This window comes from Rhagoletis pomonella, unplaced genomic scaffold (genome assembly GCF_013731165.1).
Source record: "Rhagoletis pomonella isolate Grant_MI unplaced genomic scaffold, Rhpom_1.0 Rhpom_scaffold_00330, whole genome shotgun sequence".
Taxonomy (NCBI): Eukaryota; Metazoa; Arthropoda; class Insecta; order Diptera; family Tephritidae; genus Rhagoletis; species Rhagoletis pomonella.
Window position 1 is genome coordinate 67,665 of NW_023458884.1, and position 13,702 is coordinate 81,366.

Consider the following 13,702-nt stretch of genomic DNA (forward strand, 5'->3'; position numbering starts at 1 on the left):
AATTAATGTAAAATTCTTGTCAATATTTAATGTGAGTTTCAAGTGATGCGGGTACTTAAGCGAACATAATTATTGATGTAGTTACAACTTCTTGTTAACTTACATAAATAAATCCCTGAATAAAACATGAACATTTAATGAAGTATGTATACGCATTAACACATAAAGAAAAATTTTATTATCAAGTAATTTTTAAGCAAAAAACAAAACCGACTTCAATTCTCATATAAAAATTTAAGATTATCAATTATTCTTCACAATCCAATTATCGGCTCTAAACAAAATTAATATGGGACCACACTTCCGATGCCAAAAATTATCGAAATCGGTTAACGTGATCCAAAGTTATGCCGTAACATACAATAAAAAGAAAATATTCCGACGAACTGACCGAACTGACGACCTCCTCCTTTTTTTTGAAGTCGGTTAGAAATAGATAAAGCAATGTTTTGTAATGTTTACAATAATTCAGTTCTTCTAAAAGTCATTGATTATACATATTTATACATACATACCACGATTGAGAGAAATAGAGATTGCGCCCATCGCGGTACTGCTAATCCGCTCTTTGTGAATATGACAGAATCAGCTGTGTGCGTGACGACATCTTGGTGCAATTTTTTATTGAGGAAAATCAAATAACGATTTAACTTGGTATGGTTTAGTTATTTGCCTAATGATTTCGGGCTATTGTGTCCGAGTGGTTGACCCGATCAAAAAAATTTTACAAACACTTGTAGACGCTTTACTTGTTTACGCTTGTTTACGCTTTATTGTAAAACCTAATTTTGTAATTTGCGGTCTCTAATTTTTTAATAAATAAAAAATGCACTTTTTTGTGAACTTCGGAGTGAGTTCTACACAAATATACTGTGGATAGCGTAGCCTTAGTTATATTCACAAGAAATGTTGAATACCCTCGACAATAGAAAGGTGTTCAGCACAAATACTGTTTATCGAGTTAACATTTACAAGTTTAGACCATTTTCCAATGGTTCCCCAGGGGTATGTGAAAGGTTTCGAGGGATCAGGTGTGACGTCTTACAAAGTGTGAGCTGTGCTCTTTCTAGTGGGTTAGATATTAAGACAAGTAACAAGTTGCAAGAGCCAAAAAATTGCCGTTGATTTTTTAGAATTTTTTTGCTGAAGGTGCTGCCGTTTTCTTCACATAAAAATAAATTGTGTTTATTCGTTAAATCGTCGCTGCGCCAACAAAAACAGTTATGTGATTTTTGTAAATTTTTTTTCTTACATATTTTATTAATACTATCTATTGCCCACATTTCTGCATTTGCCGTTTTCTTATATCTCTTTTGGTTTAGAACTGATCAAAAACAGCTATGTGCTCGTAGTACTAGAAAAATCTGAAAAATCGCGTATACGCTTACTTGCTTATAACTGTTTTTGATCGCAGATGAGTGTGCTTTGATTTCGATGTAAAAAATATTTATAAACCAACTAAAGACATACATACGTATGTATGCACATACCACTTACACTACATAGATTCTACTATTTAATTTGATCGCTTGCAATTGGAATTCAACAATTAACGAAAGTAAAAAGTATGGAGGTAGACAGTGTCCACTCTACATTAGAAAATGTATTCAATCCACCGATATATTCACTAATGGACTACATAAGTCGTATGCGACAGGCGAGGCCATCACATCCTTATATTGTTAATTATTTAGAGTGCACATATGAAATTATTTCTTGTCAATACGAGCTTTCATTGGATATCACCCATCGAAACTTTGAAAAAGTGCATTGGGTCAAGTTAAAACGCTGACCGAAAAAACGGTTCGCATATCTGGAAATTTCATGGTTTGTACAAAGTATGTGTCCACTCATCACTTTGCATTAGTTTTTATTACAAAAATCCAATTAAAATATTTCTGACCATTTTTCATTACATAACAGGAGCAACGGGCAACGTGTGCTAATATTTCCGTGGGTACCTGCCGAATCCGGTCCTACACCACGGCGCTCAAAAGCACAGTCGATCAAATCAATGCAAAGATCAGCGGCCCGAAATGCAAGCATCTCGGTACCAATTGGAAGTGAGGAATGGACACACTTACCACCTTGGTAAGGTACGAGGTCCGGCACCCGGTTGCAATGCAACTCCACATCGACCCAGAATGACTCTCCCCGCATTTGGGTTTAAACCACAGCCACCACGATACTCCCCGAGGGGCCGTACCCAAGAACAGGCCAGAGTAAACTCTGGGGGTTCCTGTTCCCCGTGGTACCAGAATTAAGTCTCCGGTCAGACCTCGTAGCCGTAACTACTCCCAGTTGAGTTTCCAAACTACTCTGGACTGGTCGCCCCCACCCACGAAATTAACCCCTCAACTAATTGCACGCCTTCTTCGTCTAAACACCTCTCGTGCAAATACCCCCAGACTTTCAACATGCCGGCTCGAAGAGAGAGCATCGTCAAAAATATACCGTCCGTCAGTCCATCTAATCCCCATCCCAGATAAATCCCTAATGTCAAAGTACATCGGACATTCACAAACAACGTGTCTAGAATCCTCGCTTTGCGCACCACATACACAACTTTGCGAATCATGAAGATTCCGGCTATGCAAAAACGCATTAAATAGCCCATTTCCGGTCAGAAGAAACCCAGACTCAGACAAAATCTGAAATCCGGGTTTTCACGGACAAAATTAACGTCACGAATACACTCATGTGTCACCCGGCCGTTGGAACTATTGTCCCAACGGTCCTGCCACTACCTTAAGACCGTCTCCCACAAGGACCGTTTACATTCCAAGTACCCTCTCTCTCCAAGTCGGAATCCGAAATCCACCCATCCAACAACGGTATCTCCATGCTCCTTCTTAACTGGAAAGCCACAGAATGCTCTATAACCACCAAATCAAGAGGAGGCACCCCCAAGAGCACCTGCAACGCATCAGTGGAAACTGTGCGACATACCGGCAGACAAGACAGCAGCATTACCCTCTGGCATGACAAAATCTTTTTGCGACCCACAACCTTCATAGCAGATTCATACCAAACAGCAGAACCATAAGTGGCACAAGCCACAAACAGGCCCTGATATATGGTACGAACAGCACGTCGGCCTAGGCCCCAATCAGACCTCAAACCGCGACGTACCTGACCCATAACACCAAGAAGTCCGTCCTTAAGGCGCACAAAATGCAAACCAAAGTTTATCCGCTCGCCCATTACCAGCCCCAAGTATTTGACTTGCATCTCGAACCTGAGACTGGTTCCGTTTAAGCGGGTGACCGGCGGGCGACCACGCGACAATTTCCCCTTGAGGAGCATCATCACTGTCTTCTCTACCGACACATCAACACCCACATCTGCACCCCATGCACTAACTACACTGAGCAGCTGATTTCCCTTCAGATCTATTTCAGCTCTCGACTGCCCCTCTACCAAGATGAGAAGGTCATCTACGTACGCGCTGAAATTGCAAAGTGGCTCAAGCTGCCTTAACAGGGTATACATCATGAGGTTCAAAATAAATGGACCACATATGGAACCCTGACTAAAGCGGCTCTCCTGCCAGAGAAATAGCTACGCCATAAAGCCAACTCTGGACTCCCAAGTCTCTCTAGCAGCTCAATGACCCTATCCCAACGTAAATAGTTGAACGCGCCCTTAAAATCAACGAATATGCCAAGAACATACCTACAGGTACTATTCTTGACACAACCCTTGACGCTAAGCCAAACATCCTCAATACTGCGTCCTTTCCTAAACCCATACTGCCTAGCCGACATACTACCCCCAGTAAGCTCCTGAAGCCTTTCCACCATGACCCGTTCCAGCACTTTTCCAAGCACTGGAAGGAAACTTATGCCCCGATAAGATCGAGGATCACTCCTGACTTTATCAGGCGACTTCAGAAGAGAAACCACCCTAGCTACCTTCCACCCACGTGCAAAATATCTCTCACACATGCATTTATCATAGATAGCCTCCAAGTATTCCGGAATTAACTTCCACAAGCATTTGCACATCTCTCCGTTCAAACCATCAAAACCCGGTGACTATCCAGACCTAACCAGGTCAAATGCATACCCCAACTCCCCAACATCTAGTGGAGGGACAGGTACCTCTTGTGCTTGAGGAACCTGAACCTCCGTACTAGGAAAGAACGCACCTAACAAGACCCCCGCACACTCCCTGCACGTTGTTAACACGGAGCCACTAACTCGAAGAGAGGTGATCTCCTCACTTCGACGCCTGCGACAAATCCTATAGACCTGTTCCCAAGGGTCGTCCCTATTTTCCCCCACAGACCTTCTCCACTCTTCCTCCTTCACCCGTAAAAGCATCTCCTTATACTCCCTCATTTCCCGAGAAAACAGCGATCTAGCTTGAGCTAGACCCTCACCCCCCCTACGTCGTTACCGCTGAAACCGTCGCCTAAATCGACGGACGGACCTTCGTTTCTCAGAGAGTGGGAAGAGTGGAGTAATCTCAATCTTTATAGGATTGTGATCACTTACACCCCATCTTCCCTTGACTTCCCACCCAAATCTGAACGTCATCATCCCAGCCCTGTTCACCAGAGTTAGGTCAATGTCGCTGGCACCCATCGGCCCATCAAACGTGTACCACTCACTAAGCATATTGACAACGTCAACGCCACTGATCATCCATCACCCACTCACCTAATACTTCACCCCGCTGGCAGCTTTGATATCCAGACGAATGTCGGGATGTCTTGCTGAACCACATAGGAGAAGAAGCATTTGCGTCTAAGCCAATGACCACCGGCGTGCTACTCGCTAGTAGTAGCACGGTGTCAAAATACCTAATATATGGCTCCAGAGGCTCGCTGAATTTGCAGTACATGCAAGCAACAAACAAACGCCCAAACTCTTCCTCCAACCCCACAACTAGCCCCCAATCAGACGAGTCTACCAAAACACATCTGTGGCTGGACCCACTCACCACCACCGCCGGATTGACCCTACGATCAGCAAATACCTTAAATCCTCCAGGAAGTCCTCGTACCACCCCATGAGTGGAATAGGGACACTTGCAAAATATTTCCTATTGGCACCAGGAATCAATTGTTTTGCTCTCCTGAAAAGTTATTAAAAAACACATATGTAACTGTTTTTGTTGGCGCAGTGACGAAATGGAAGCAAATGCGACAAAAAATTCTAAAATATCAACGGTAATTTTTAGCCACTTGAACCTTGTATGTTGTTACACTGACGGTGGGAAATAATATCGATTGTGTAGCGCTGCCGCTGAATTTCAAAATATGCAAATATTTTAAAAATTTCAAAAAAGACTTAAAAGGGGAAAATTATAAGTAAAATGGTAAATAGGGAAAAAAATCAGGTACTTAGGCGGGTTGGGTAAATAAGCGGGGTGGTAAGGAGGGATTTCTTGCAGGTGAATTTAAAAAATTCACGGGGCCCAAAAATGTTGGTTACTTAAGCGGTGAAGGTACTTAAGCGGGTATGACTGCATATAACTAACTGAAATGAAATTTTATGTTCCTAAATATTTCTTGCTTAACACCGTATAAAAAGTGCTTTATGTAATGTACATAAATGTGATATGAGTACATATATCTTTATACATACATACACATGTATGTACCTACATGTGTATGTAATGTTGCATAACGACCCTGCAGTACGCGGAAGCGACTACAAGACTAATGAATCGGTAGCTATGTACCTGGTAAACTCCGTCAATTACCAACCGACTACTTGCAGTGTATTTCATAGATTACCTTAAAAAGGCAATGTTCTAAGCGGCAGTCACCATCGGCTCTCTCTGCACTACCGGGAGTTACTAAACTGGTCACTTGCGTGATTTATGGGAGCTCTCTGTCGTAGTTTTTCGCTACTCTGCTTCCGATTGGTTCGACTCTGCACTACCATGTGCACTACCACGGGTTCATAGAGTAGCTACTTACCTAGGAGACGGTGCAGTAATGGTTCAAAAGTAGCGATTGACTCCAGTTACCACCAGCGGGTTCCGAGTTGAATACTTTCAGAGCTGGAGTGTCGACGTCCATTCGAAGGACATGGTCAAGCCAGCGGAGCCGCTGTATTTCAATTCGCTGCACTATGTCCATGTCGTTGTAAACCTCATCATTCCATTGTCTGCGATACTCGCCGTCGCCAACGCGAAAAGGCCCGTAAATCTTCGGTGAAATCTTTCTCTCGAACACTCCAAGACCCGCCTAATGGGATGTTGTCATTGTCCATGCTTCTGCGCGATATCCCAGCACAGGCATGATGAGTAACTTATAGGATGTGATTTTCGTACGTCGAGATCCCGAATTGCCTACTCAGCCCAAAGTAGCATTTGTTGGCAGGAGTGATTCTGCGTTGGATTTCCCTGCTGGCATTATTATCGGTGTTAATGCTGGTTTCCAAGTAAATGAAATTCTCCACTTTCTGGAAATTATAACTATCAACAGTGACGTGGGTGCCAAGGCGCGATGTTCAGACTGTTTTTTTTATGAAAGGAAATACTTCGTCTTGTCTTCGTTACCACCAGACTCATTCGCTTTGCCTACTTATCCAACTTGGAAAAGGCAGAACAGACTTCCCGGTTTTTGCTACCGATGATGTCGAAGTCATCGGCATAAGCCCGCAATTGTACGCTCTTGTTGTTCCTGAGCAGTTCAATTTGGCAGCTCTTATTATCTTCTCATCAGACTAAAGAAGTCTCATCAAAGGGAGTCGCCCTGTCTGAAAACCCGTTTGGTGGTGAACGGTAGGGAGAGGTCATTCCTCATTCTGACGGAGCTGGTGGTATTGCTCAACATCAGTTTACACAGCCGTATGAGTTTTGAAGGAATGCCAAATTCAGATATAGCGGCGTATAGGCAACTCCTTTTAGTGCTGTCGAAAGTGGCTTTGATGTCAACAATGAGTGTCGATCCTTTTCTCGCGGGTCTTTTCCAAGATTTTGCGTATTGCGAATACCTGGTCTATGGTGGATTTGCCAGGTCAAAAGCCACATTGATAAGGCCCCATCAGTTCATTGACGATGGGCGTCAGTCTTTCACACAATACTCTCGATAAGACCTTGTAACCTATGCTAAGAGGACTTTTCCCGCGGTATTTGGCGCGAATGGCTGGGTCGATTTTATTGTGGATTGGGTAGAGCACACTTAAATTCCAGTCGTCGGGCATGCGTTCATCTGACCATATTCTGCCAAAGAGTTAATGCATGCGCCTTATCAACTCCTCGCCGCCGTACTTCAATAGGTCAGCTGGCAGGCTGTCAGCTCCAGCAGCTTTTTGTTTTTCAGCCGCGTTATTGCTATTCGTACTTCGTCATAGTCAGACGGTGGAACATCGACTCCGCCATCATCGACTGGGGCTCGGGTTTTTCCCCTCCACAACTTTCCGTGCTGCTACTTTTCCGTAGGGTGGAAAAGCTTTCCCTCCAAAATTTTAGTACGTTCTGAACATCGGTAACCAGGTCCCCATTGTTGTTCTTAGAGGAGTATGCCCTGGTCATGAAACCTAGCAAATTTTTCGGGTATTCTTCCTGTCGGCCAGCATTTCAAGCTCTTCACGCTCACGTATTTCGCTCCCTCTTCTTATTGCGGCAAATACGTTTCTCTTCCCTCTTCAGCTCTCTATAACGGTTTCTCATGGCTCGAGTTCCGCCCGATCGCAGTGTGGCCCTGTAGGCGGCATCTTTTTTCTCTGCAGCTTCTTGACACTCGTCGTACAAGTTGTTCTTTCGGGCTCGCTGAAATCCGCCTACTTCTCCGGCGGCGGTACTTATCGAGCGGGAGATGTGGAGCCACTGCTCGCATATGTAGGTTTGTTGAAAAGTGCTCTCTGAGAGTCGAGTGGCGAATAAATTGGCCGTCTGTTGCGATTGGAGCTTTCCTTGCATATTTGGTCGCACATTTTTTGCTGCACAGAGGCGGGCTAATTAATGTCTCAGAAACTATTAGGGTATTGCCGTATCTCGAATTACGATTATCCATTTAGTTCGTAAGATATACGTGATTAAGTGGAACCACGCTTTTTTTAGCTGAATAACGGTAAATTGCAAATATCTCAAAAACGTATCCATAAAAAAAATTAGCTCGATTTTCGGAATCAGCGAACGATTCTACATACGAATTGAATAACGGCGTCTAGTGAACAAAAACACAAACGGCAAATAACACAAACGGCAATAACGCAAAATTTGCTTTATTTCACTTTTAAATGGGAAATAATACCAAAATCTGAGATTTTCTTTATTTCCAACAAATGTTGGAAATAAAACAAATTTTACCTTATTTATCATTGCTTATTTATACTACATATTTGTAAAAAAAAAACAGTTTACTGACAGAAGGAAAAGGGACTTTGTTTATTCCAAAAATACAATTAAATCAAGGCACATTGAACAGGTAGTATCAGTATAGCAGCTGATTTGATTTTTTTCAAATTATTTGTTCCCGAAAATGTCAAATATTTCTTATTTCTTCTCACAAAAATTCTAAATTGTTAAAATCTATTTGCATGTCAAACCTTTTTCCATACAAAACCAGCGATTGAATATCAGCTTTTGGAATGCTCGCTCAACTCAGCAGCACAACCGCTGATTACTGGGCCTGGCCCAAGGCACATAAATACAGGTAGAAGCCAAAATGACGTTGCTCTCATGAGAACCAAACCTTTAAACTTCAACTTGTTTTTCATTTATTTCCTATATTTCGTTACGCTTTGAATGTCATATCGTTGTTTTTTTTTTTTTTGAATGTTCGTTAATAACAAATTTTAATTAACATTTGAATTTTTGTAGTGTTGTGCAGTTTATACTTAATGTATGTGTTAAAAATGCAACACCGAAGCGTTGTTTTTTATGTGGTGTTAAATATGAAGCAGATACCATTTAACGTGCCTCAATGTCCTTCGCGTAAAGAGCGTTGCGAAAGCAGCTGTGGGCCAGAGCTGCAGCGAAATGCCTTGCTGTGCGTTAAACATTTTAAAGCAGCAGATTTCATAAATGCACCGGGAGGTACAGGAAAGGCACGTTTGATGCCAAGTGCTGTTCCTATGACCCTTATGCCGGAAAGTCCCTCCAACAACACTGCAACTCATAAATTAAAAACATAAAACAAAATACAAATTAACAAATTTTAACTAAAGAAAAATAAATAAATAGAAACAAAACTTCAAATTTACTCAAAAACGTCAACCAGCGAAATGTAATTTTTTATTTTTCCTTACACACGCTCATTTTTATTTTTACTCTCCCGAAAACTTTGACTTTTGTAGGTTTGATGTCAATTTGGCTTCTACCTGTTTTTATTGTACCATGGGCCTGGCCAAGGTGTATTCAAGGTGTGATTGACAATTCAGTGCGGCTCTCTTTTAAGGTACTATTATGTCAAAAAGTATAAACAAACGAATTAACCCTTAGTTTTGCATGTATCTTGTCAGCACCTAGGCTTTTATTTCGATTATAGTTTTGTTCTATTTACATTACCGGGAATATATATATTTTGTCAATAAAATGAAACAAATTGTTTATAAAATAGTTTTAGTAATTTTCTTGTTTTTAATTTCCCAAGTTTTATGCTTTTGTGCGTTTATTTTTATATTTAAATTTTTTATCCTAAACATTATTCGACACTTAGAAAAGTAGGATTTTACATTTGTTTCCAATTTTATATGTGAGCTTAACTAACAATTTTGAAATTAAATTTTTTTCATGCGAAATAGTTTTCCATTAAAGACTTCGCTTCGAGCAGTTTTAAATTAAGCTCTTCCAAACTTGCTTGCATGGTTTTAATTATTTCGGTAAGAAGAAATATTTCTGTTCTCAAATCCTCACTTGTTTCAGTTATTTCGTATGGCATAGGGACTGCGCCTGGGTATAAACGAGCTCGTTTGAAAGTGCTTGATTCGGACGGACCACTAATGAAATCACTTTCCTTGAAGTGGCTTTCACAAACGCGAGATGAATCACGTAGTACAACACCACAGCTTTCTTCGCATCGCTGCCGTCTTAATTCGCAACTAGGGGGTTTAAAACATCGCACTATTTTCGTGTCCTTACTTTTATTGCATACAGCGCACCGTTCAAATGTTTTGCTCCGTTTCATCTTGGTTTCCTTACATTAAATATTTAAGAAAAGTCGAACGTATTTACTTATTACCCAACTTTAAATGTACTTACTTGCTCTCCTCGGCGGTTTATCTCTTAACAATTTCATGTTTATTAAGAAAATTTGTTGCTGAAAAATTTGTGTGTAACCTTTTTAGAACAAATTCAAATTTGAAAAAAAAAAATTTCAAATGGGTTAAGAATTCATTTTAGTTTGACATTATAGCCTGTTTCTTATGAGAGCAATGTCAAAATCAATCACACTTTGTTGAATACATTTTGGGCCTGGCACAGGATGGATCAATGCTTCAATTTCAATTTTTTATCTTTTTCGTATTTCGCATAGCACGCATTGACGTAGAAGAAAAAAATCGGAACAGTTCTTGACACCTTCGATACCAGAAGCAACAACAAAATACAGGCAAATGTTGTTCTTTCTCAAATGCTCAAAACCTGTTTGATAGGCCTTAATTAAACAAAAAATTTGATATAATTCATATGAAGAAAGTAATATTCACAAAATATTTTTACCATGATAAAGACAATAGAAGGCAAAACCATTCTCTCAATTCGGTGGCCATGATTTTTTTCTGACGTTTGCAAACATTTTAAAATCATATAAAATTGAAAATAAAAAAATTCAATTGTTCACAATTGTTGTTGTTTGAGATTAAAAGTGAGAATGTGTGTGTGAGCTTGAGTTCGAATTTTGAAATTATATTGCTGGCAAACGTCAGACTGCCTCTCAATGATTTTACCTTGTTATGTTTTTATAATGATTTTTAATTATGAAAAGTCTAACAAAATATAGGAAAAGCATCGTCTTTAAAAACTGCTCGGCATATTGGACATAGCGCTTTTGTATGAATTTTATCTCCACGCTTATTAATATGTTAAGAACATTGCTGGAAAACCTTAAAATGTTTGCATGGAACCATGTCGCAATAAACAGATGAAGTAATAAAACGGCTTTCTCGCTTTATTTTCTGACATTCGGCTGCCTTATAGTCACATTTTATAGGCAAATTTTCAAATAAGGCAGTGGCACCTGGTAAATTCCACTATGGGTGGGATACATGCAATAACACCATACACAATAATTCCCCTTACTTGGACATTAAAAAGCAGTTTCAGAAGCGAACTAGTGTTATTTTAGGGGGAGGGGCGGCGAACGCGGGGCGGCGTGCGAACGCGGACCGCCGCGATGCCGGGTACTTTCAAAATTCAATACTTACAAATCCGTCCATTTAACTTGTTCATGTACTACTTTTTGTCAAATGTAACTGGGGTGACTACCTACATACACATGTGCATTATTTTGCTTTATTACTCAAATTGGTAAGTTAAAAAGTTGGTCTTATTGCTCATATTTAATTAGGAAATACCACAAATTTGCGTTATTGCCGTTTGTGTTATTTCACCCCCCGTAGATAACATGTCATCTTCGACTATGCTCACTGCCAAAAACATTGCCGATATGAAAAGTATTGGCGCTTCGTCTGCTTTTTCATGTGTTATTGACGTTACTTCTCCTGATGTAATTGATATGACACCATTATCGTATGCGAATGCTCTTTCTGGTTCTATCGTCACTGCTAAAAGTAAAAAAAAGCAAACATCTGCTAATATTAATACACTTCCTAACGTCAATGCTTCTATTGCTGATACCGTTGTTGCTAGTAATACTAAAACTACGAGCGCTCTCGGATCTGCTGCTGCTAAGATAAATAATAACGAGACATCCGCTAGTGGTAATGCACTTTCTAACGACAAAACTTCTGGTGCTGGTGTACTGAAAGACAACATAAAGAGGTAGTAATCCCAGTAAAGAATTGGATGTTGTTGTTGCGCTCAAATGATTGCATTTGTCGTCTTTTAAGCCCTCTGTTAACGAAAATGACATAATCAATTTTGTCGCCAAACATGCATCGATTGATTCTAACAGCATCTATTGCTATAAGCATATTAAAAACGACCTTCCTGCTGACTCTTTCAAGAAATTGGTAAGAGTTAATTTCAAGTTGGGTGTCTCTTTATCAGACTATAATAAACTGCTAAGCTCTGCGTTCTGGCCAGTAAGTAAGGTGCGCCCATTCCAATTTTTTCAAAACGCCAACGCTGCACAATCAGTAACGTGAATGAATCTGCCAAACCAAATTGCTCCTCAACTCCAAACTATTCTTTGCATTATCACAATGCGAGTGGAATGCGTACGAAATCCTCACAGTTTCATCTCAATGTTTAATCACATGATTTCGATGTTATAGCTATAACTGAGACTTGGTTAAATGCAAATCTTTCTTCGAATGAATTTTTCGGCGACGACTATTATGTTTACGGTCCTTGTTAAAGGCGGAGACGTTTTACTTGCAGTCAGAACGGATTTTTGCAGCAAAGCTGTTAATCTGAATGGTGTTGGTAGTGATCTGGAGCAAATTTGTGCTAGTGTTAAGTTTACTAACAATAAAACTATTTTGTTTTTAATATCTTATATTCCGTCTAATAGTGATATTGCTGTTTATCAAAGTCATTTGGGTAATCTTGTAGATGTAATTAACAATGCTAAGCTGTCTGATGAGATTTTTTTCTTAGGAGATTTTAATTTATGTAGCATTTCTTGGCAGTCATAGTAATAGCATATTGTCTCCGAATATCAAGTCTGAAATAGATGACTTAGTTATATCGACAATGTTTTCAAACGATTTTAAGCAATGTAACTCGGTTTCAAACAATAATGGTAGGTTTTTATACCTAATTTTTGCTCCTGCAGAACTTAAAATATCATGCTTTGAAAGCACAGCGCCTATTTAAGATAATAGTTTACATCATAAAGCTCTAGATGTTAACTTTGACTTTTATAATTTTGAAAAGAAGCCGCTAGAGTCCGCAGTGGAATATAATTACTTTCGGGCAGACTTTTCTGCAATGAATACATTTTTGTCGGACATTGATTGGAGTCTTTAGGTAGACTGGAGGATCATTACGATATTATGCGTCAATGGTTTCTGCAAGCCATCTCCAATTATGTTCCGTCTAGGCAAATCGTAATAAATAGAAAACCTCCGTGGATCGATTCAAAGCTTTCCCATTGGAAAGATGTTAAAAATAAAACATATAAAAAGCTGAGAAATTGCAATAATGAAGAGGATCGACAGAAATTTATTTTTCTGAGAAAGGAGTTGGACTCTCTCCATAAGTTTCTATCTAAGCAATATATGTTCAAAGTGGAATCGGAAATTTTGGTTTTTCATAAATTCAAAGAGGCAAACTAATGGATTTCCTACTATCATGGAATATGATGGTTTAATGTCTGCTAATACGGAAGATACTTGCAACCTTTTCGCTCAATTTTTGCAGAAGGTTTACACAAAACAAAATACTTCTACATTTTGCAACTTTACCCATACTGAATTGCCAACAATTAATTCTTTTGAAATCTCTGCAAATGATGATCATCTCGCAATTTCGAATTTGAATTCAAGCTCTAAGGTAGTTACTGAGGGATTTTCTCCTGTGTTTTTCAAAAACTCCGCCGACTGCTTAACTAACCCTATTGCACTGCTTTTCCAGAAATGCTTAAAAAGTGGATCTTTTCTTGAGCCTTGGAAAT